The 26,193-nt window shown below is 43.4% G+C and overlaps 1 protein-coding gene across 5 annotated transcripts in view; it reads left to right on the forward strand.

The window, feature by feature from the left end:
* The window catches only part of zmiz1a (zinc finger, MIZ-type containing 1a), a 265,059-nt gene that overhangs the window by 92,868 nt on the left and 145,998 nt on the right, over nucleotides 1–26,193 (forward strand). For all 5 annotated transcript variants that reach the window (XM_042299071.1, XM_042299067.1, XM_042299068.1 and 2 more), the window contains exon 3: nucleotides 768–841. The gene's annotated coding sequence lies outside the window, so the exon portion shown is untranslated. The remainder of the gene's footprint in view (nucleotides 1–767; nucleotides 842–26,193) is intronic.

Consider the following 26,193-nt stretch of genomic DNA (forward strand, 5'->3'; position numbering starts at 1 on the left):
ATCAGAAGCTTCTAAAGCCATGACATCATTTTCTGGAATTTTCCAAGCTGTTTAAAGGCACAGTCAACTTAGTGTATGTAAACTTCTGACCAACTGGAATTGTGATACAGTGAAATAATCTGTCTGTAAACAATTTTTGGAAAAATGACTTGTCCATGCACAAAGTAGATATTCTAACCAACTTGCCAAAACTATAGTTTGTTAACAAGAAATTTGTGGAGTGGTTGAAAAACTAGTTTTAATGACTCCAACCTAAGTGTATGTAAACTTCCGACTTCAACTGTACATATTTTTGACATTTTTTTTAGTTATCAATTTGTAGTTGTTATTGTTCGTCTTTTGGAGGATCATATGTTACTACTAACCCATACCGGACATCCACAGTGAATGATGGTAAAGAAGCCTATACTTGCCAGTCTGTTTCAGCTCTCTCAGCAACTCCCATTGAATTGTCATGCCAAACATGTTTGCAGGAGAGCAGTAGCAGACCCGGACTGTCACCCAGGCTTTGTTGCTCATGTGTAGTGTAGCACATTTCTGGTAACTTTCCCCAAATTCCCCAGTTTTCCAGAAATCCTGGTTGGAGGATTATGGGGTTCCTGCTTATAACCTCCTGATTCCGGGAATTTTCCGACCCGGGATTTCTGGAATTTTGGGAAGGTTACTGGATTTTTTTTATACCCTTCTCATGGACAAAACATAATATTTTCTAGATGTTTTGTACTGAGTGGTCCTAATATGTTTTGTGTTTCTGTTCTTCATTCCAGGCATGTTCTATGATTGATGAGGAAGTAGCGAAGGCTTTGGTTAATAGGAAACACAAGAACCTCCCTCTCCGCTGGTAAGACATGGTGATTTACGAGCCCTCTATCCTCATCATGCACAACATCTGCTCTCACAGACAGACACACTCTGGCTGCATCCCAAATGGCACTCTATTCCCTGTTTATTACACTTCTTTTGCCCAGGGCCCAGGTAGACTCGTGCCATTTGGGACGCTGACCCCTTTCTTTGCATGTTTTATAGACAAGAGGTCTCTACAATGACATTGATCTGGTTGTGATCTAGATGGATGGATATGCAGGCAGTAGTGTTGTTTATATATTTGTCACAGACCTTGCAGATTGGGTTTGAGGAACAAGAGAGAAAAGGCAGACCGGTTTTGTTCTAGACCAGGGTTTCCAAAACTGGGTCCTAGGGCCCACCCTGGGTGCACATTTAGTTTTTTACCCTAGCTCTACACAGCTGATTCAAGTAACCAACTCATCATTAAGCTTTGATTATTTGAATCAGTTGTGTAGTGCCAGGACACTAGGGGAACCCTGTTCTAGAGAAAAATCATTGACTGGTTTTGGTCTTCTCCACTGAACAAAAATATAAAACAACATGTAAAGTGTTGGTCCCATGTTTCATGAACTGAAAGAAAAGATCCCAGAAATGTTCCATATGCACAAAAAGCTTGTAGTGAGAATTTCTTCTTTGCCAAGATAATCCATCCACCTGGTAGGCGTGGCATATCAAGAAGTTGATTAAACAGCATGATCGTTACACATGTGCACCTTGTGCCTGGGACAATAAAAGACCACTCTAAAATGTGCAGTTTTGTCTCACAACACAATGCTACAGAAGGGAGTTTGCAATTGGCATGCTGACTACAGGAATGTGCACCAGAGCTGTTGCCAGGGAATTGAATGTTCATTTCTCTACCAAAAGCCGCCTCCAACATCGTTTTAAAGAATTTGGCAGTACATCCAACCGTCCTCGCAACCGCAGACCCATGTGTATGGCATTATGTGGGTGAGCGGTTTGCTGATATCAACATTGTGAAAAGTGTCCCATGGTGGCAGTGAGGTTATGGTAAGGACAGGCATAAGCTATGGACAACAAACACAATTGCATTTTATCAATGGCAATTTGAATGCACAGAGATACCGTGACGAGATCCTGAGGACCATTGTCGTTCCATTCATCTGCCCCCATCACCTCATGTTTCAGCATAATGCACGGCCCCATGTCGCAAGGATCTGTACACAATTCCCGAAAGCTGGAAATGTCCCAGGTTCTTCCATGGCGTGCGTACTCACCAGACATGTCACCCATTGAGCATGTTTGGGATGCTCTGGATCGACGTGTACAACAGTGTGTTCCAGTTTCCGTAAATATCCAGCAACTTCGCACAGCCATTGAAGAGGAGCCTGACAGCATTCCACAGGCCACAGTCAACAGCCTGATCAACTCTTATTTATTTAACCTTTATTTAACCAGGAAGGGTTCATTGAGATTAAAATCTCTTTTTCAAGAGCGCCCTGGCCAAGATAGGCAGCACCAAGTCATTACAAAGAAATTACAGACAGACAACATGAAAAACTACAAGTACTACATAGAAGTACTCCTATGTGAAGGAGATGTGTCATGCTGCATGAGGCAAATGGTGGTCACACCAGGCACTGGTTTTCTGATCCAGATGCATATCTGTATTCCTAGTCAAAAAACCCATAGATTAGGGCCTAAGGAATTTATTTATTTAAATTGACTGATTTCCTTATATGAATTGGAACTTGGTAAAATCTTTGAAATTGTTGCATGTTGCGTTTATATTTTTGTTCAGTATAGAATCTTGAGCAATGAGACCTGTCATAGAACATACAGCCTGGTTTTTATTGTTGTAGATCTGTCAGAGAACATACAGGCTGGTTTTTACTGTTCTAGACCTGTCAGAGAACATACAGCCTGGTTTTTATTGTTGTAGATCTGTCAGAGAACATACAGCCTGGTTTTTATTGTTGTAGACCTGTCAGAAGATATGCAGACTGGTTTTTAGTGTTGTAGACCTGTCAGAGAACATGCAGACTGGTTTTTAGTATTGTAGACCTGTCAGAAGTTATGCAGACTAGTTTTTAGTGTTATAGACCTGTCAGAGAACATGCAGACTGGTTTTTAGTGTTGTAGACCTGTCAGAAGACATGCAGACTGGTTTTTAGTGTTGTAGACCTGTCAGAAGATATGCAGACTGGGTTTTAGTGTTGTAGACCTGTCAGAGAACATGCAGACTGGTTTTTAGTGTTGTAGACCTGTCAGAAGATATGCAGACTGGTGTTTAGTCTTGTAGACCTGTCAGAAGATATGCAGACTAGTTTTTAGTGTTATAGACCTGTCAGAGAACATGCAGACTGGTTTTTAGTGTTGTAGACCTGTCAGAGAACATGCAGACTGGTTTTTAGTGTTGTAGACCTGTCAGAAGACATGCAGACTGGTTTTTAGTGTTGTAGACCTGTCAGAAGATATGCAGACTGGGTTTTAGTGTTGTAGACCTGTCAGAGAACATGCAGACTGGTTTTTAGTGTTGTAGACCTGTCAGAAGATATGCAGACTGGTGTTTAGTGTTGTAGACCTGTCAGAAGATATGCAGACTGGTGTTTAGTGTTGTAGACCTGTCAGAAGATATGCAGACTGGTGTTTAGTGTTGTAGATCTGTCAGAAGACATGCAGACTGGTTTTGGTGCTCTAGAGCAGTCAGAGAATGTGCATTAATGCTTCGCAATTTCACATGTTCACGTCTGCTCACATTTGACATGTATTAAGAGGTTTTTTATTTGACCTCAAACCCCCATAAATGCATACTGAGTCAATTTCGGTCTAATTTTTTGGTTGGTATTTGGGACGGAGGGGGAGTATAATAGATGCAACCTGTGATGTGTGAGGGGAAAATAAAGGAGAGAGGCTATACTCTAAGTCATGCATATCAGATTACGCATTTTCCCCCTGTTTTTATCATGGCCTTTAAGCAAAGGCACCACACACAATCTGGCCTGTGTGTGTGTGTGTTTGTATTTGTGCAGTCACATGAGCCAGGAGGGTTGCCGAGCTTTGGAATTCCTTGTCTGGTACTTCTTGATTCTTCAGAAACACACTGTGTGTGCGTGTGTGTGTGCGTGTGTGCGTGCGTGTGTGTGTGCGTGTGTGTGTGTGTGTGCGTGTGTGCGTGTGCGTGTGCGCGCGTGTGTGCGTGTGTGCGTGTGTGTGTGTGTGTGTGCGTGCGTGCGTGCGTGCGTGTGTGCGTGCGTGTGTGCGTGCGTGTGTGTGTGCGTGTGTGCGTGTGTGTGTGCGTGCGTATACTGTATGTGGAGATTGGATGTATTTCAGAACTTAAATGCTGGCCTTCTGCTCTGAAGAAACAGCTTGTTTCTGTTAGCAGCTATTGGCTACTGCTCCTTCCCTCACAGAGGGAAGCTAGTCACTGTATCTGTATGAATAACATTGTTTATGCATATTTTGATTCTTACCATTGAATCACAATGCCTCGAAGCCATGTGTTATAAGTCTATCTCTCCAGTCATTTAGTATTGTGATGAATTGAGTGATAGTCAGTGATAATGTGTGATACACAGAGCAAACGTTTAGATTGAGAGTCATGGTGCGCTCAATGCTTGTCACTGATTGGTAGGTCATTTCTGTGTCAAACTAAAATGATTGCTAGAGATTAAAAAGCAGAGTGTTCTGGTTATCCGACATGACTTCACGCAGCCTATGGTTGCATAAGAGCTTTAAATAGATAGAAAAGCAACGCCCTTTTCTACTTCAGTGTTTGGATGAGGTGTGAATGAATCCATGATCTTCTACATAGCCTCGACAACTGATATCAAAGTCGATCAGTTGTTATCAAAGTAAACCGGCTGATATGAAAGTCAATCAGATGTTCCTTAGTTCACGTCCCACCCAATCAGATGTTCCTTAGTTCAAGTCCCACCCAATCAGATTAATATGGTTGGGAATTAAAACCGAGGTAGATAGCTCATTCTGTCTCTGAGTAGTAACTGGCAGTGCTCACACCTGGTCAGTCAGTTGATATCAAAGTGCACCGTCTGATATGAAAAGCTAACAGGATAGCCAATCAGAACACGGGGGATGGTGCAGGTACTGTAGCCTACATGCGTAAGAGCCTTTGTATCCATGCTTGAAATAGGATATTGTTACGTCTGTAATGCTGTAACACTCCCCTTTAGCAAACACTGCTATCATGAATAAACACTAGTAATGGACATAGCCTTATCCTGGGACTATGTACAGGCTGTATACTCTAGATTATAGTGTGTGTGTGTCCGTCCATACATGTCTGTGTGTGTCTTGTCTGTAAGTGCAAATGTGAGTAATGGAGTCCTTCTTCACCCCTCTGCTGTGTGACTGAGGCCAGTACCACAGTGTACTTTCCCCTCAGGAAGGTGAGAGCCAGAGAGGAGGAGCTGGAGATAGCTGTGCCTGGGTCAGGATTACCACAGACGGGCCTCTCAATTCAATTCAGTTTAAGGGCTTTATTGGCATGGGAAACATATGTTAACATTGCCAAAGCAAGTGAAGTAGATAATAAACAAAAGTTAAATAAACAATAACAATTAATAGTAAACATTACACTCCAAAAGAATGAAGACATTTCAAATTTCATTGTGTGCAAATAGTTAAAGTACAAAAGGGAAAATAAATAAACATAAATATGGGGTGTATTTACAACAGTGTTTGTTCTTCACTAGTTGCCCTTTTCTTGTGGTAACAGGTCACAACTCTTGCTGCTTTGATGGAACACTCTCACCCCTGAAAAACCTGCCTGGATGGAGGTGTGCTGTCCGACAAACCTTTAGCCAGTTCATATCACATGCGTGATTAGTAGACTCCATTCAGTCAGACCAATGTGCTAATGTGTGAAGTTGGAACAGTCACTCTGGAACAGTGTGTCATAATGGGGATCATTTCATTCCCAGAAACACACAAACATACACACATTCACATACATACACACTTGTGCTGTATCTGGTGTTAATATGGAATGTCACAACCCTTACTATGGTGAAGGGGAAAGCAGCATCTGTACCCACACTGACTAAATAACACTAAATCACATTACTAAACATACAGTTAAGAGGATTATTTCTCATCTTTTTTTTCATTGGCTGGACAAATCTGCAATCTAAAAAGTAAAAACTTACATTCTTTTTTTACTGTCTCTCTGTCCACCATTTTCTATTTTCATTTTTCCAATCCAGATGAAGATGGTAATTTTGAACTGACCTTTATGCTATGTGGATTGTGTTTTTGTTGGGCTTTTACAAGATCATTATTTAGCCCATTCCTGTTATAATGAGCTCAGTGAAACCACACACACATACACACACACACACACACACACAGGATTGTTATTACATGTAGTATTTGTTTTCTTTCTTTTAAGCTTTCTTTTAAGTTTCTGTTTTTCCGTTCTGTCCCACACACTTTATAATCTAGCGTATACAGCCTGTACATAGTCCCAGGATACTAGTGTTTATTCATGATAACATGATAGCAGTGTTTGCTAAAGGGGAGTGTTACAGCATTACAGACGTAACAATATCCTATTTCAAGCATGGATACAAAGGCTCTTACGCATGTAGGCTACAGTACCTGCACCATCCCCCGTGTTCTGATTGGCTATCCTGTTAGCTTTTCATATCAGACGGTGCACTTTGATATCAACTGACTGACCAGGTCTGAGCACTGCCAGTTACTACTCAGAGACAGAATGAGCTATCTACCTCGCTTTCCATTAGGTTTGAGGTTTTATTTATTCACACTAAAGAAAATAAGTGAAAGACAAAACAGTGCAGATATAAACTGGTAAAACGGTGTGCAGGTGAGGTTGGAAGCCTAAAAGGGCTGATATGAAAACTTCACAAATCTAAGTACAAAAAAAAGTTAATTCAGTCAAATAAAGCATATTAATTATAATTGTACATGATATACTCAGTATTCAAGAAAAAGTGTGTGTGTGTGTTACATGGAGGGGATTATTGGTTAGTTTGATTCATCAGGCTGACCCCCAGTCTTCGCTTGAAGTTATTGAGGGATAATGAGGTTTTGTCAATGTGAAGATAAGAATTCCAGAGTATCTGATAGAGAATTGACTATGAGGTGCAGCAGTGGGGAAGGTGAAGGTTATCACAGTGTCTTGTGTTATATAGATGGCTTTCAGAATGAACCTGGAACAATCCATTGAAGGGTTTAGGTAAACTGTCTCGGAGGTATGAGTATTTGTAGATGGAATTGCATAATTTCATCAACAAACAATATTAATCTGATTGGGTGGGACTTGAACTAATAAACATCTGATTGGGTGGGACTTGAACTAATGAACATCTGACTTTCTTAACAGCCGTTTTACTTTGATAACATTTTACATTCACATCTACATTTGAGTCTTTTAGTAGACACTCTTATCCAGAGCGACTTAGTTAGTGCATTCGTCTTAAGATAGCTAGGTGAGACAACCACAAATCAAATAAAATGTTTTTGGTCACATACACATTTTTAGCAGATGTTAATGCGAGTGTAGCGAAATGCTTGTGCTTCTAGTTCCGACAGTGCAGTAATATCTAACAAGTAACCTAACAATTCCCCAACACACACATCTAAAGAAGCGAATGAGAATATGAATATATCGATGAGCGATGGCCGAGCGGCATAGGTAAAGTGCAATAGATGTTATAAAATACAGTATTTAAACTCAGCAAAAAACCCTTCTTTCAAAAATAATTTGTAAAAATCCAAATAACTTCACAGATCTTCATTGTAAAGGATTTAAACACTGTTTCCCATGCTTGTTCAATGAACCATAAACAATTAATGAACATGCATCTGTGGAACGGTCATTGAGACACTAACAGTTTATAGACGGTAGACAATTGAGGTCACAGTTCGGAAAACTTAGGACGCTAAAGAGGCCTTTCTACTGACTCTGAAATTCACCAAAAGAAAGATGCCCAGGGTCCCTGCTCATCTGCATGAACGAGCCTTAGGCATGCTGCAAGGAGGCATGAGGACTGCAGATGTGGCCAGGGCAATAAATTGCAATGTCCGTACTGTGAGACGCCTAAGACAGCACCACAGGGAGACAGGACGGACAGCTGATCGTCCTCGCAGTGGCAGACCACGGGTAACAACACCTGCACAGGATCGGTACATCCGAACATCACACCTGCGGGACAGGTACAGGATGGCAACAACAACTGCTCGAGTCACACCAGGAACACACAATCCCTCCATCAGTGCTGAGAGAGGCTGGACTCAGGGCTTGTAGCGCTACAGGGAGACAGGACGGACAGCTGGTCGTCCTCGCAGTGGCAGACCACGTGTAACAACACCTGCACAGGATCGGTACATCCGAACATCACACCTGCGGGACAGGTACAGGATGGCAACAACAACTGCTCGAGTCACACCAGGAACACACAATCCCTCCATCAGTGCTGAGAGAGGCTGGACTGAGGGCTTGTAGGCCCGTTGTAAGGCCCGTTCTCAACAGCCATCACCGGCAACAACGCCGCCTATGGGCACAAACCCACCATCGCTGGACCAGACAGGACTGACAAAAAGTGCTCTTCACGGACGAATCGCGGGTTTGTCTCACCGGGAGTGATGGTCGGATTCACGTTTATCGTTGAAGGAATAAGCGTTACGCCGAGGCCTGTATTCTGGAGCGGGATCGAGGTGGAGGGTCCGTCATGGTCTGGGGCGGTGTGCCAAAGCATCATCGGACTGAGCTTGTTGTCATTGCAGGCAATCTCAAAGCTGTGTGTTACAGGGAAGACATCCTCCTCCCTCATGTGGTACCCTTCCTGCATGCTCACCCTGACATGTCCCTCCAGCATGACAATGCCACCAGCCATACTGCTCGTTCTGTGCGTAATTTCCTGCAAGACAGGAATGTCAGTGTAATGCCATGGCCATCGAAGAGCCTGGATCTCAATCCCGTTGAGCACGTCTGGGACCTGTTGGATCGGAGGGTGAGGGCTAGGGCCGTTCCCCCCAGAAATATCCGGGAACTTGAAGGTGCCTTGGTGGAAGAGTGGGGTAACATCTCACAGCAAGAACTGGCAAATCTGGTGCAGTCCATGAGGAGGAGATGCACTGCAGTAGTTAATGCAGCTGGTGGCCACACTAGATACTGTTACTTTTGATTTTGACACCCCCCTTTGTTCAGGGACACATTATTCAGTTTCTGTTAATCACATGACTGTAGAACTTTCTGAACTTTCTAAACTGAATGTTCAGTTTATGTCTCAGTTGTTGAATCTTGTTCTGTTCATACAAATATTTAGACATGTTAAGTTTGCTGAAAATAAATGCAGTTGACAGTGAGAGGATGTTTCTTTTTTTGCTGAGTTTACATATGATCTGAGTAAAGTAAGATATGTAAACATTATTAAAGTGCCATTATTTCAAATGGCTTTATTTAAAGTGATTAGTGATCCTTTTATTGAAGTGTCCAGCGATTGGGTCTCAATGTAGGCAGCAGCCTCTCTGAGTTAGTGATTGCTGTTTAGCAGTCTGATGGCTTTTTTCAGTCTTGCGGTCCCAGCCTTGATGCACCTTTACTGACCTTGACTTCTGGATGGTAGCGGTGTGAACAGGCAGTGGCTCGGGTGGTTGCTTTCCTTGATGATCTTTTTGGCCTTCCTGTTACATCGGCCGCTGTAGGTGTCATGGAGTGCAGGTAATTTACCACTGGTGATGCGTTGTGCAGACCGTTCCACCCTCTGGAGAGCCTTGTGGTTGAGGGCGGTGCAGTTGCCGTACCAGGCTGTGATACAGCCCGACAGGATGCTCTCGATTGTGCATCTGTAAAAGTTTGTCAGGGTTTTGGGTGACAAGCTAAATTTCTTCAGCCTTCTGAGGTTGAAGAGGCGCTGTTACGGCTTCTTCATCACACTCTCTGTGTGGGTGGTCCAGTTCAGTTTGTCAGTGATGTGTACGCAGAGGAAATTACAACTTTCCAGCTTCTCCACTGCTGTCCCGTCGATGTGGATAGGGGGGTGCTCCCTCTGCTGTTTCCTGAAGTCCACGATAATCTCCTTTGTTTTTTGCCATTGAGTGAGAGGTTGTTTTCCTGACACCACTCTCCGAGTGCCCTCACCTCCTCCCTGTAGGCCGTCTCGTTGTTGTTGGTAATCAAGCCCACTGTTGTGTCGTCTGCAAACTTGATGATTGAGTTGGAGGCGTGCGTAGGCGTGGGTGAACAGGGAATACAGGAGGGGGCTGAGCACGCACCCTTATGGAGCCCCAGTGTTGAGGGTCAGCGAAGTGGAGATGTTGTTTCCTACCTTCATCACCTGGGGGCGGTCCGTCAAAGTCCAGGATTCAATTGCACAGGACGGGGTTGAAACCCAGGGCCTCCAGCTTGATGATGAGCTTAGAGGGTACTATGGTGTTGAATGCTGAGCTGTAGTCAATGAACAGCTTTCTTACATAGGTATTCCTCCTGTCAAGATGGGATAGGGCAGTGTGATGGTGATTGCATCATCTGTGGACCTGCAAGATGCCAAATCCGTGGTCGGATTTGCCAAAGGGAGGGCGGGGGAGGGCTTTGTATGCATCGCGGATTACCCCCGCAAGTACTGCAATCAATATGTTGATAGAGTTTAGGTAGCCTTGTTCTCAAATTTACTTTGTTAAAATCCCTAGCTACAATAAATGCAGCCTCCGGATATATGGTTTCCAGTTTACATAGAGTTCAGTGAAGTTCCTTGAGGGTCGTCGTGGTGTCTGCTTGAGGGGGAATGTACACGGCTGTGACGATAACTGACGAGAATTCTCTTGGGAGGTAATATGGCCGGCATTTGATTGTAAGGAATTCTTGGTCGGATGAGCAGAAGGACTTGAGTTCCTGTATGTTGTTATGATAACACTATGAGTCGTTATTCATGAAGCATACTCCCCCGCCTTTCCTCATCCCAGGGAGGTGTTTATCTCTGTCGGTGCGATGCATGGAGAAGCCCTGTGGCTGAACCGATATCCCAAGTGAGCCATGTTTCCGTGAAACCGAGAATGTTACAATCTTTGATGTCTCTCTGGAAGGCAACCCTTGCTCGATTTTCGTCTACCTTGTTGTCAAGAGACGTTGGACATTGGCGAGTAGTATACTCTGGAGCGGTGGGCGAAGTGCACGTCTACGGAGCCTGACCAGGAGGCCGCTCCGTCTGCCCCTTCTGCGGCGCCGTTGTTTTGGTTTGGCTTCTGGAAGTCGCTCTTATATCCAGTAGTTCTTCCTGGCTGTATGTAATAAGACTTAAGATTTCCTGGGGTAACAATGTAAAAAATAATACATAAACTAAATACTGCATAGTTTCCTAAGGACTTGAAGCAAGGCAACCATCTCTATCGGCCCCATTTTGTCACAGTCATAGTAAGTACACGTATCCTCAATCAGCGAATTACCACTCTCCATATTTTCATGCATAGTGGTGGCTGCATCATGTTATGGGTATGCTTGTAATAGTTAAGGACTGGGGTTTTTCAGGATTAAAAAATAAACGGAATGGCGCTAAGCACAGGCAAAATCCTAGAGGAAAACCTTGTTCAGTCTGCTTTCCTCCAGACACTGGGAGATTAATTCACCTTTCAGCAGGACAATATCCTTAAACACAAGGCCAAACCGAGTCGCACAGCGGTATAAGGCAATGCATCTCAGTGCTAGAGGAGTCACTACAGACCCGGGTTCGATTCCAGGCTTTATCACAACCGACCATGATTTGGAGTCCCATAGGGCGGCACAGAATTGGCCCAGCGTCGTCCGGGTTTGGCTGTGGTAGGCCGTCATTGAAAATAAGAATTTGTTCTTAACTGATTTGCCTGGTTAAATAAATAGAATAAAAAACACTGAAGTTGCTTACCGAGAAGACAGTGAATGTTCCTTAATGGCCGAGTTACAGTTTTGACTTAAATCTACTTGAACATCAATGGCAAGACCTGAAAATGATTATTTAGCAATGACCAACAACCAATTTGACAGAGTTAAAGAATTTTGAAAAGAATAATGTACAAATATTGTACAATCCAGGTGTGCAAAGCTCTTAGAGATTTACCCAGAAAGACGCCCAGCTGTAATCACTGGGTGATTCTAACATGTATTAACTTGAGCGTGTGTATACTTATGTAAAGGAGATATTTCTCTATTGTATTTTCAATACATTTCCAAACATTTTCTAAAAACGTGTTCACTTTGTAATTAATTGATATTGTGTGTATATAAACATCTATGTAATCCATTCTGAATTCAAGCTTTAACACAACAATATGTGGAATAAGTCAAGGAGTATGAATACTTTTTGAAGGCAGTGTATCTAACAAGCTCTGTAATCAGATCTTAACTGATAACTGCTACCAGTTGTTGTATTTCCCAGTAGAGGGTACACTAGATCTATCTGAAATGTCACAGGGAAGAATTATCTTTTTAAATGTCAGTGTTGAATATAATAGCAATGTAGATGTGTAGCTAGAGCTATATGGGAGCAGTGTGTGTGTGTTCTCTCTGTGTCTCTCTCTCTGTGTGCCTGTCTGTCCCTGTGTGTCTGTCTGTCTGTCTCTCTCTCTCTGCATGTCTCTCTCTCTCTGCTTGTCTTTCTCTCTCGCTCTCTCGGTCTGTCTCTCTCTCTCTCTGTCTCTCTCTCTCATTGCAGCCTGCTGAAAGGAGGTTAGAAGAAGTAATCTGTCTCGTGTAAAAAGGGAAGTAGGGATGGGGGGGTGCTAAAGTGGCCAGATTGAGTGGAGGAGGAGGAAGAGAGAGCAGTTCTTACTAGCTAACATCTGGGCCAGTTCTGCTTCTCAGAGAGAGTCTTGATCCTATTCCTTGTTATACGGTAGTATTTGAATCTCTAGAGTTGTATATCAGACACAAGCACTCCATGACCTATTGTGTTGAGTTGAAACCTCCATATCCTGCTGTGACACCTGGCCAGAGCAGTATAGAGTAAAGCAGGGGATGTCCAGTTCTGTCTGTCTCTGGCTGGGACTAACCTCACACAACGCATAACAAGGATAGAGCCTCTGTAACCAGGATTATTAATGGTGGTCCCTAGCAGTCACTGTACCTTTGTATATCTGGGAGAGAAAATAGATGTACACACCCACCACAGATCATCTTTCATCTCCAAATCTGCTTTGCCCCCCCTTGCAGCTGTTGCAGAAGATGTGACCTGTGATTGACTGCCTTTTGTTTTACAGGCTGAACAGGGAGCAGAGTTGGCAACACACACACACGCACACACTCACTTACACACATTCATTTGCATTCAAATAAACCTGCTTTTGTTGCCTGACACTCTGGAAAGGGTCCATAGTGGATCACATAGTCTCAGTATCTACTGCTTCTACACAGATGCTCTCCTGGAAACACCAGTGAGTTACACCTGAACACAGTCCTTCATTATCCTCCTCTTCACCAGCCAATTGACACCACAGTCATGGGTTTATTCAAATCATTAGGGCTCAATAAAATGCTTTGGTAGAAATGGACGTAGCGCTATTCACAAATACTTAAGTTGAACGCTGCTTTGAAACTAGAATGGTCAGGTGACACCCACTCTTCACCGCCGACCCTGACACACACACACACACTCTCATCCTCTCTCCAGGAATCTGTTCATTCTCTAATGGTGTGTGTTGTAGAGGTGTGAGGACCATGGTGTGGGTTGTAGAGGTGTGAGGACCATGGTGTGTGTTGTAGAGGTGTGAGGACCATGGTGTGTGTTGTAGAGGTGTGAGGAACATGGTGTGGGTTGTAGAGGTGTGAGGACCATGGTGTGGGTTGTAGAGATGTGAGAACCATGGTGTGTGTTGTAGAGGTGTGAGGACCATGGTGTGGGTTGTAGAGGTGTGAGGAACATGGTGTGGGTTGTAGAGGTGTGAGGACCATGGTGTGGGTTGTAGAGATGTGAGAACCATGGTGTGTGTTGTAGAGGTGTGAGGACCATGGTGTGGGTTGTAGAGGTGTGAGGACCATGGTGTGGGTTGTAGAGGTGTGAGGACCATGGTGTGGGTTGTAGAGGTGTGAGGAACATGGTGTGGGTTGTAGAGGTGTGAGGACCATGGTGTGTGTTGGAGAGGTGTGAGGACCATGGTGTGGGTTGTAGAGGTGTGAGGACCATGGTGTGGGTTGTAGAGGTGTGAGGACCATGGTGTGTGTTGGAGAGGTGTGATGACCATGGTGTGGGTTGTAGAGGTGTGAGGACCATGGTGTGGGTTGTAGAGGTGTGAGGACCATGGTGTGGGTTGTAGAGGTGTGAGGACCATGGTGTGTGTTTGAGAGGTGTGAGGACCATGGTGTGTGTTGTAGAGCTGTGAGGACCATGGTGTGGGTTGTAGAGGTGTGAGGACCATGGTTACACTCTGTCGCCCTCCCAGAGTGCAAAGAATCTTGACAGGTCCAATCCAGGCGTTGTCATCTTACGTCTGGAGTGCTGCAACTCGCTGTTGGCTGGGCTCACTTGTGCCATCAAATCACTGCATATTAACCAGGTGGGCTGCAGAATTCTGGATTTCAACCTTCTCAAATTATCCCACGTCACCCCGCTCCTCTGCACACTCCACTGGCTTCTAGTCGAAGCTCGCATCCACTGCAAGACCATGTTGCTTACCTACAGAACTGAAAACGGACCTGCCTCTCCCTACCTTCAGGCTATGCTCAAACCCTACACCCCAACCCCCAGCACCCAACCCCGTTCTGCCACTTCTGGTCTTTTGGTCCTCCCACCCCTACGGGAGGTCAGCTCTGCCCAGTCCAAGCTGTTCTCTCCCCCTCTCTCATTTCTATCTCTGACTTTGCTGACAGCTACCTTATTGAGGAAAGGTGTACTTACTATGCCTGTGATATGTGGTTGTCCCACCTAGCTATCTTAAGATGAATGCAAGTCGCTCTGGATAAGAGTGTCTGCTAAATGACTAAAATGTCAAAATGTGTGTGGCAGGTGGAGAGCCAGTTGTCTACAGGGTTGAGACAGTAATGGAAACAGTGTTCGGTTTCAACCTGGACCAACAGGCCGAAGACTGGGCATCTCTAGGGGTGAGAGGTCAGAGGTCACACTGGGGAGGTATAGAGGTGGAGGCCACACAATACATATACACACACATATATGTGTTTGCCTCATTTAGCATCATTCATAAATAGAACCTTATTGATCCCTCACAATCTTGGCGTGGATGTGTGTGTGTGTGTGTGTAAGTCTCGAGTAGGCCAGTCGTTAGCTGATCTAAGCAGATTCCACAGCCCTGAAGACAGCAAACTGCAGAAACCAACTAAATATTTTCTGTTCGGATTGCAACAATTATAATTACACACACATTCTGGATAGTGTGTGTGTTTATTTGTTCATCATCGTAATGAATGACACACACACACCGCTCCTCCCATTCTGCTCAGCTCTGTGTTTATCGACCAAGCTCTGTAATGGAGAAACGCCTGCCCAGCAAACAAAATCAATGCTGGCTTTTTCTCCTCCAACCTGTTCTCGTTATCTGCAATGAAACCAAAACACACAGAGCAGCAACTGAACTGAAACACACCCATGTCTTTTCTTCCTTCCCAATGTCGCTATTTGATATTTGTATATGATTTATTTGACCATTGAAAAAGCACATGTGGATATAATGCTGTCTCCCTTCCTCTATAGTACTGTCTTAGGGTTTCAACATCTCTGTAACATTCCCCAAATTCCAACCGGGATTTTCAGGAAAACCAGGGAATTTAGGAAAAGTTACTGGAATTGTACAACCCTAACAGACACATTAGGACACCCCTAACAACCCTAACAGACACATTAGGACACCCCTAACAACCCTAACAGACACATTAGGGCACCCCTAACAGACACATTAGGACAACCCTAACAGACACATTAGGACAACCCTAACAGACACATTAGGACACCCCTAACAGACACATTAGGACACCCCTAACAGACACATTAGGACACCCCTAACAGACACATTAGGACAACCCTAACAGACACATTAGGACAACCCTAACAGACACATTAGGACAACCCTAACAGACACATTAGCACACCCCTAACAGACACATTAGGACAACCCTAACAACCCTAACAGACATATTAGGACACCCCTAACAGACACATTAGGACACCCCTAACAGACACATTAGGACACCCCTAACAGACACATTAGGACAACCTAACAGACACATTAGGACAACCCTAACAGACACATTAGCACACCCCTAACAACCCTAACAGACACATTAGGACAACCCTAACAACCCTAACAGACACATTAGGACACCCCTGACACATTAGGACACCCCTAACAACCCTAACAGACACATTAGGACAACCCTAACAGACACATTAGGACAACCCTAACAGACACATTAGCACACCCCTAACAACCCTAACAGACACATTAGGACAACCCTAACAACCCTAACAGACACATTAGGACAACCCTAACAGACACATTAGGACAACCCTAACAACCCTAACAGACACATTAGAACACCCCTAACAACCCTAACAGACACATTAGGACACCCCTAACAGACACATTAGGACACCCCTAACAGACACATTAGGACACCCTAACAGACACATTAGGACACCCCTAACAGACACATTAGGACACCCCTAACAGACACATTAGGACACCCCTAACAGACACATTAGGACACCCCTAACAGACACATTAGGACAACCCTAACAGACACATTAGCACACCCCTAACAACCCTAACAGACACATTAGGACAACCCTAACAACCCTAACAGACACATTAGGACACCCCTGACACATTAGGACACCCCTAACAACCCTAACAGACACATTAGGACAACCCTAACAGACACATTAGGACAACCCTAACAGACACATTAGCACACCCCTAACAACCCTAACAGACACATTAGGACAACCCTAACAGACACATTAGGACACCCCTGACACATTAGGACACCCCTAACAACCCTAACAGACACATTAGGACAACCCTAACAGACACATTAGGACAACCCTAACAGACACATTAGAACACCCCTAACAACCCTAACAGACACATTAGGACACCCCTAACAACCCTAACAGACACATTAGGGCACCCCTAACAACCCTAACAGACACATTAGGACACCCCTAACAACCCTAACAGACACATTAGGACACCCCTGACACATTAGGACACCCCTAACAACCCTAACAGACACATTAGGACACCCCTAACAACCCAAACAGACACATTAGGACACCCCTAACAGACACATTAGGACAACCCTAACAGACACATTAGGACACCCCTAACAACCTAACAGACACATTAGGACACCCCTAACAACCCAAACAGACACATTAGGACACCCCTAACAGACACATTAGGACACCCCTAACAACCCAAACAGACACATTAGGACACCCCTAACAGACACATTAGGACACCCCTAACAACCCAAACAGACACATTAGGACACCCCTAACAGACACATTAGGACACCCCTAACAACCCAAACAGACACATTAGGACACCCCTAACAGACACATTAGGACACCCCTAACAACCCTAACAGACACATTAGGACACCCCTAACAACCCAAACAGACACATTAGGACACCCCTAACAGACACATTAGGACACCCCTAACAGACACATTAGGACACAACTGGTTTCTAAATGGTCAGTAGTACAAATTATGAATGAAATGTAATATGCTGTATTTCTGGGAAAAACAGCCTATCTCCTGATATGAGTAATTGTTTCTTTTTGGTCAGTCCAGTTAAGGCCAGTTCCAGGGATAACAAGGGATAAGATCAAGCCTTTTTTTCTCTGTTATGCAAGTCTCTCTCTCGCTCTCTCTCTCTCTCAGGGTAGTGATAGGGATTATAACAAGGCAGATTAGCGGGTGGCTGTACAGTCTGTCAGAAAATAGAATTAATTTGTGTGATCCAGATGCTTTACTTCAGCCATCGTGTGCGTATTGTGTGTGTGTCCAGCCACAGGAGGGTTCTTGTCCTCCTGCTACTACAACAGCGAGACAGCTTTTTTCTGTCTGAAGGGGAGGGGAGAGAGGCAGCGAGGCCTTCTATGCCATCAAAAGAAACATAAAACATCCCCATCAGTTATCAAACCCATTGCCCTCTATGGTTGTGACGTCTGGGGTTCACTCACCAACCAATAATTCACAAAATGGGACAAACACCCATGATGTCTGCATGCAGGATTTTGCAAAAATCTACTTTGTGTACAACGCAAACCCCAAACCATGTATACAGAGCTGATTTAGGACTATACCCTCTAGTATACAGAAAATAACTGTTCATTTCGGCAACCACATAAATAGAAGCGATGGCCATACATTCCACCACAAAGCCCTCACCTACAGAGAGATGAACCTAGAGAAGAGTCCCCTCAACTAGCTGGTTCTGGGTTTCTGTTCACAAACAGAACCCACAGAGCCCCAGGACAGCAACACAAGTAAACCTAACCAAATCATGAGAAAACAAAAAGAGAACTATTTAAAACACTGGAAAGAATCAAGCCAAAACATCTGAATGCTATTTGGCCCTAAACAGACAGTACACGGTGGCAGAATACCTGACCACTGTGACTGACTTTAAATTAAGAAAATCCTTGGCTATGTACAGACTCAGTGAGCATAGCCTTGCTATTGAGAGCGCCTGCCATAGGCAGACCTGGCTCTCGAGAGATGACAGGCTATGTGCACACTGCCCACAAAATGAGGTGGAAATTGAGCTGCACTTCCTAACTTCCTGCCAAATATATGACCATATTTTTTTATTTAACGAGGCAAGTCAGTTAAGAACAAATTCTCATTTACAATAACGGGCTAGGAACTGTGGGTTAACTGCCTTTTTCGGGGGCAGAACGACACATTTGTTTTCCTTGTCAGCTTGGGGATTCAATCCACCAACCTTTTGGTTACTACTGTTAAAACTGTTAGGCAAAATACCGCAGTGTGCATTCACAGCAGCAAGATTTGTGTCCCATTACCATGAGAAACAGGCAACCATTGGAGCACAAACAACATTGTAAATACAACCTAGATTGATCTGTTTATTTATTTTCCCTTTCATACTTGCACATTATTTGCACATTGCTGCAACACTGTACATAGCCAGTAGTATAACATTTGAAATGTCTATATTCTTTTAAAACTTTACTGAGTGTAATGTTTACTGTTCATTGTGTGTGTATATATATATATATATATATATATATATATATATAAAAATATATATAAAATAATACATATATACATACATACATACATACATACATACATACATACATACATACATACATACATACATACATACATACAGTGAGGCAAAAAAGTATTTAGTCAGCCACCAATTGTGCAAGTTCTCCTACTTAAAAAGATGAGAGAGGCCTGTAATTTTCATCATAGGTACACTTCAACTATGACAGACAAAATGAGGGAAAAAATCCAGAAAATCACATTGTAGGATTTTTGATGAATTTATTTGCAAATTATGGTGGAAAATAAGTATTTGGCAATAACAAAAGTTTATCTCAATACTTTGTTATATACCCTTTGTTGGCAATGACAGAGGTCAAACGTTTTCTGTAAGTCTTCACAAGGTTTTCACACACTGTTGCTGGTATTTTGGCAAATTCCTCCATGCAGATCTCCTCTAGAGCAGTGATGGTTTGGGGCTGTTGCTGGGCAACACGGACTTTCAACTCCCTCCAAAGATTTTCTATGGGGTTGAGATCTGGAGACTGGCTAGGCCACTGCAGGACCTTGAAATGCTTCTTACGAAGCCACTCCTTCATTGACCGGGAAGTGTGTTTGGGATCATTGTCATGCTGAAAGACCCAGCCACGTTTCATCTTCAATGCCCTTGCTGATGGAAGGAGGTTTTCACTCAAAATCTCACGATACATGGCCCCATTCATTTACTTTCCTTTACACGGATCAGTCGTCCTGGTCCCTTTGCAGAAAATTTTTTCCATTATTTATTTTGGTTTCATCTGACCATATGACATTCTCCCAATCTTCTTCTGGATCATCCAAATGCTCTCTAGCAAACTTCAGACGGGCCTGGACATGTACTGGCTTAAGCAGGGGGACACGTCTGGCACTGCAGGATTTGAGTCCCTGGCGGCGTAGTGTGTTACTGATGGTAGGCTTTGTTACTTTGGTCCCAGCTCTCTGCAGGTCATTCACTAGGTCCCCCCGTGTGGTTCTGGGATTTTTGCTCACCGTTCCTGTGATCATTTTGACCCCACGGGGTGAGATCTTGCGTGGAGCCCCAGATCGAGGGAGATTATCAGTGGTCTTGTATGTCTTCAATTTCCTAATAATTGCTCCCACTGTTGATTTCTTCAAGCCAAGCTGCTTACCTATTGCAGATTCAGTCTTCCCAGTCTGGTGCAGGTCTACAATTTTGTTTCTGGTGTCCTTTGACAGCTCTTTGGTCTTGGCCATAGTGGAGTTTGGAGTGTGACTGTTTGAGGTTGTGGACAGGTGTCTTTTATACTGGTAACAAGTTCAAACAGGTGCCATTAATACAGGTAACGAGTGGAGGACAGAGGAGCCTCTTAAAGAAGAAGTCACAGGTCTGTGTGAGCCAGAAATCTAGCTTGTTTGTAGGTGACCAAATACTTATTTTCCACCATAATTTGCAAATAAATTCATTAAAAATCCTACAATGTGATTTTCTGGATTTTTTCCCCCTCATTTTGTCTGTCATAGTTGAAGTGTACCTATGATGAAAATTACAGGCCTCTCTCATCTTTTTAAGTGGGAGAACTTGCACAATTGGTGGCTGACTAAATACTTTTTGCCCCACTGTATGTATGTATGTGTGTGTGTGTGTGTGTGTGTGTGTGTGTGTGTGTGTGTGTGTGTGTGTGTGTGTGTGTGTGTGTGTGTGTGTGTGTGTGTATATATATTTATTTATATATATTTATATACACACACATTATAAACTCTGCAAAAAATGAAACTTCCCCTTTTCAGGAATCTGTCTTTCAAAGATAATTAGTAAAAATCCAGTAACTTCACAGATCTTCATTGTAAAGGGTTTAAACACTGTTTCCCATGCTTGTTCTATGAACCATAAACAATTAATGAACATGCGCCTGTGGAACGGTCGTTAAGACAATAATAGCTTACAGACGGTAGGCAATTAAGGTCACAGTTCTGAAAACTTAGGACACTAAAGAGGCCTTTGTACTGACTCTGAAAAACACCAAAAGAATGATACCCAGGGTCCCTGCTCATCTGCGTGAATGTGCCTTAGGCATGCTGCAAGGAGGCATGAGGACTGCAGATGTGGCCAGGGCAATAAATTGCAATGTTCGTACTGTGAAACGCCTAAGGCAGCGCCACAGGGAGACAGAACAGACAGCTGATCGTCCTCGCATTGGCAGACCACATGTAACAACACCTTCACAGGATTGGTACATCCGAACATCACACCTGCGGGACAGGTACAGGGTTATAACAACAACTGCCCGAATTACACCAGGAACGCACAATCCCTCCATCAGTGCTCAGACTCTCCGCAATAGGCTGAGAAAGGCTGGACTGAGGGCTTATAGGCCTGTTGTAATTCAGGTCCTCACCAGACATCACCGGCAACCACATTGCCTATTGGCACAAACCCACCGTCTCTGGACCAGACAGGACTGGCAAAAAGTGCTCTTCACTGACAAGTCACAGTTTTTTCTCACCAGTGGTGATGGTCGTATTCGCATTTATTGTTGAAAGAATGAGCGTTACACTGAGGCCTGTACTCTGGAGCGGGATCGATTTGGAGGTGGAGGGTCCGTCATGGTGTGGGGCGGTGTGTCACAGCATCATCGGACTGAGCTTGGTGTCAATGCAGGCAATCTCAACGCTGTACGTTTCAGGGAAGACATCCTCCTCCCTCATGTGGTACCCTTCCTGCAGGCTCATCCTGACATTACCGTCCAGCATGACAATGCCACCAGCCATACTACTCATTCTGTGCGTGATTTCCTGCAAGACATGAATGTCAGTGTTCTGCCATGGCCAGCGAAGAGCCCGGATCTCAATCCCATTGAGCACTTCTGGCACCTGTTGGATCGGAGGGTGAGGGCTAGGGCCATTCCCAACAGAAATGTCCAGGAACTTGCAAGTGCCTTGGTGGAAGACTGGGGTAATATCCCACATCAAGAATTGGCAAATCTGGTGCAGTCCATGAGGAGATGCACTGCAGTAGTTAATGCAGCTGGTGGCCACACCAGATACTGACTGTTACTTTGGATTTTGACCCCCCCCCCCCCTTTCTTCAGGGACACATTATTCCATTTCTGTTAGACACATGTCTGTGGAACTTGTTCAGTTTATGTCTCAGTTGTTGAATCTTATGTTCATACAAATATTTACAGATGTTAAGTTTGCTGAAAATAAACACATTTGACAGTGAGGACGTTTATTTTTTTGCTGAGTTTATACATTTTTTGTGTTATCTACTTCACTTGCTTTGGCAATGTGAATACGTGTTCTCATGCCAATAAAGCCCTTTGAATTGAATTGAATTGAAATTGAGAGAGCAGAGGGAGGGAGCGAGTCAACAGGGAGCGTGGCAACAGGGCGCGAGAGAGTGAAATACCACAGATTTGTGACCTGTTGCCACAAGTTAAGGGCAACCAGTTAAGAACAAACACCATTGTAAATACAACCCATATTTATGTTTATTTATTTTCCCTTTTGTTCTTTAACCATTTGCACATCGTTACAACACGGTGTATATATACATAATATGACATCTTTATTCTTTTGGAACTTCTGTGAGTGTAATGTTTACTGTTCATTTTTATTGTTTATTTCACTTTTGTCTTTTATCTACTTCAGTTGCTTTGGCAATGTTAACATATGTTTCCAATGCCAATAAAGCCCCTTGAATTGAGAGCAGAGAGAGACAGCAAAGAGAGCAGAGAGAGAGCAGAGAGAGAGCAAAGAGAGCAGAGAGAGAGGAGAGAGAGAGCAAAGAGAGACAGCAAAGAGAGCCGAGAGAGAGGGAGAGAGAGCAGAGAGAGAGAGAGCAGAGAGAGAGCAAAGAGAGAGAGATAGCAGAGAGAGAGCAGAGAGAGAGCAGTGAGAGCGAGAGAGATAGCAGAGAGACAGCAGAGAGACAGCAGAGAGACAGCAGAGAGAGCGAGACAGAGATAGCAGAGAGAGCAGAGAGAGAGCAGAGAGAGAGCAAAGAGAGAGCAAAGAGAGCAGAGAGAGAGCAAAGAGAGAGAGAGCAGAGAGAGAGCAAAGAGAGAGAGAGAGAGCAGAGAGAGAGCAAAGAGAGAGAGATAGCAGAGAGAGAGCAAAGAGAGACAGCAGAGAGACAGCAGAGAGAGAGCAGAGAGAGATAGCAGAGAGAGCAGAGAGACAGCAGAGATAGCAGAGAGAGAGAGCAGAGCGACAGCAGCATACTGCATGTCTGTAGAAAGCCATAACAGGCCAAATCTGGAACAGTCACTCGGTCAGTACTAATTCAAAGGGGCTAGGGTTGAATGGCGGAAACCAAGTTAACGAGATTTACTGGGATTTACCACCCAAAACCACTTCCTTTTCCCGGGGTATATGACTGTGAGAAACCGGTAAATTATAAGACATTATTTACATGAACAGCATAGCGTGAAATGGAACTGTTAAATTATATACAATGTCTTGATCTGGCTTGTCTTCAGCCTCCGCATGGGGACAGACAGCTCATCTCATCATGGTAACTGGAGTTCACAGTGCATATAGATCTATCATCTCATCATGGTAACTGGAGTTCACAGTGCATATAGATCTATCATCTCATCATGGTAACTGGAGTTCACAGGTCATATAGATCTATCATCTCATCATGGTAACTGGAGTTCACAGTGCATATAGATCTATCATCTCATCATGGTAACTGGAGTTCACAGTGCATATAGATCTATCATCTCATCATGGTAACTGGAGTTCACAGTGCATATAGATCTATCATCTCATCATGGTAACTGGAGTTCACAGTGCATATAGATCTATCATCTCATCATGGTAACTGGAGTTCACAGTGCATATAGATCTATCATCTCATCATGGTAACTGGAGTTCACAGTGCATATAGATCTATCATCTCATCATGGTAACTGGAGTTCACAGTGCATATAGATCTATCATCTCATCATGGTAACTGGAGTTCACAGTGCATGTAGATCTATCATCTCATCATGGTAACTGTTTTTCTTGTGACAAGTAGACATACATTTGCTGCAGCATAGCCTATACTACAGTAATATAAAGACTGAATGCACGTCTAATTTACCCATATCCATCTTGCTTTCGTGGGTCACCTTGTTTTTTTTAATTGTAAAGATTATAATTGTTTTAATTAGAGTTGTTGAATTTTAAAACAGTATCACTTGAATACCGTTGCTTTAAATCAGTGCACACGTGAGTACTCTCTCGCAGTCTTTCTCTTTCTGCATCAACTCCGTTCAAATTGCATCGGAAATAGATCATCCTGTTCTAGATTGATATATAGCCATATACAGTGTATTCGGAAAGCATTCAGACCCCTTGACTTTTTCCACATTTTGTTGCGTTTGCAGCCTTATTCTAAAATTGGTTATATAGTTTTTTCCCCCTCATCAATCTACACACAATACCCCATAATGACAAAGCCAAACAGGTCTCATAGCAAAGGGTCTGAATTTAGTTATTTCAGTTTTTTATTTTTAATACATTTGCAAAAATTTCTACAAACCTGTTTTCCCTTTGTCATTATGGGGAATTGTGTGTAGATTTATTAGGAACATGTTGTATTTAATCCATTTTACAGTAAGGCTCTAATGTAACAAAATGTGGGAAAAGTCAATACTTTCTGAATGCCCTGTATATAGATGTCCTAGCCAACCGCTTTTATGTAATAAAGCAGTATTAGCCTTATATTTAGCTAAATCATGATGGATTATACATACTAAGCTTTTAACTTGTAGCCTCTGTCTCTTGCGCAAGACGCAAGCACCCACCGGTGCTCCACTGGCCTCTCGTTAAAAAAGTATCCTCAGCTCTTGGAGTCCCATGCAGGAAAAGCTTGACTAGAATAGCTTGCGGGACATTATTTTGTTTAGCATTTCTTATACCAATAGACTATTGAAGGAGGGAGGCAGGCTCTTGTTTTGTTTCATGTTAAATACAGCAGCCACTACAACTCACGGGTAGTTTGAAAGAGGAGTGAACGTGCAAAGTTTTTATTTTTTATTCAGACCCATAACCAGTCAATGTTTGTGAAGACAATTGAAGGATGTCTATATTATTGAAGGATGTCATTAGAATGATGACGATAAGGAAAACAAAACTTATTTCATTTAACTGTTGAGAGCGAGGAAGAAATAAGCAATAATAGTGAGAGAAAGAGGAGGTAGGCTGATAACATTAGGGGAAATATATATGTCAGCCTGCTAATTATACTTAACATTAGGGGACATATATTAGGGGAAATATATATGTCAGCCTACTAATTATACAAAACATTACGGGACATATATTAGGGGACATATATATGTCAGCCTACTAATTATACAAAACATTAGGGGACATATATTAGGGGACATATATATGTCAGCCTACTAAGTATACAAGAGGGCCCTATTATATTTCAGAATTCAAATCAAATTCGCTAGCCTATTCGCTAAATTTGTAGTCCTCATCTGCTGCTCCAGAATCACATGTTCTCTCCTGCTTTATCATGGTTTGAACGAGGTGCGTAATTCCAATCCATATAATACAGTATAATACAGTACAGTAATAATAAAATACACTACAGTAATACAGTTCACACTCAAAAATATTAGCCTTCTGGTGCTAGTTTAATTAAATACAGGGTTAGCTGGGCGAAAAGTACTTTATTCTCGGGATGGAATATTTCTAAGATACCGGGAAAATGTTCACCCCTACTAGGGGCTACAGGTTTATTTGGGATTGGGCAGTGGACTAGAGACCGGAACTTGTGTTAAAGACTTGGTTTGGTAGGAGGGGACTGGGTTATAGGCTGGGTCTGGCGTTGAAGACTTGGTTTGGTAGAAGGGGACTGGGTTATAGGCTGGGTCTGGTGTTGAAGACTTGGTTTGGTAGAAGGGGACTGGGTTATAGGCTGGGTCTGGCATTGAAGACTTGGTTTGGTAGAAGGGGACTGGGTTATAGGCTGGGTCTGGCGTTGAAGTAGCACACCGGGCTCTGACTGGGCTGGAAGGGAAACTGTCTGGTTCATTTCAGAGCCCTTTGCTGCAGTTTATCCACCCACACTGTGAGGTGGTTGTAATAGTATTACGAGGTGGCAAAGCCAAGCAGCCAAGTAGTGTGCCCTCTAACACAGAGAGACGGCCTCACACAGTCTCTTGGTTTACAT

The sequence above is a fragment of the Oncorhynchus tshawytscha genome, linkage group LG16, assembly GCF_018296145.1.
Source record: "Oncorhynchus tshawytscha isolate Ot180627B linkage group LG16, Otsh_v2.0, whole genome shotgun sequence".
In the NCBI taxonomy this organism is placed as follows: Eukaryota; Metazoa; Chordata; class Actinopteri; order Salmoniformes; family Salmonidae; genus Oncorhynchus; species Oncorhynchus tshawytscha.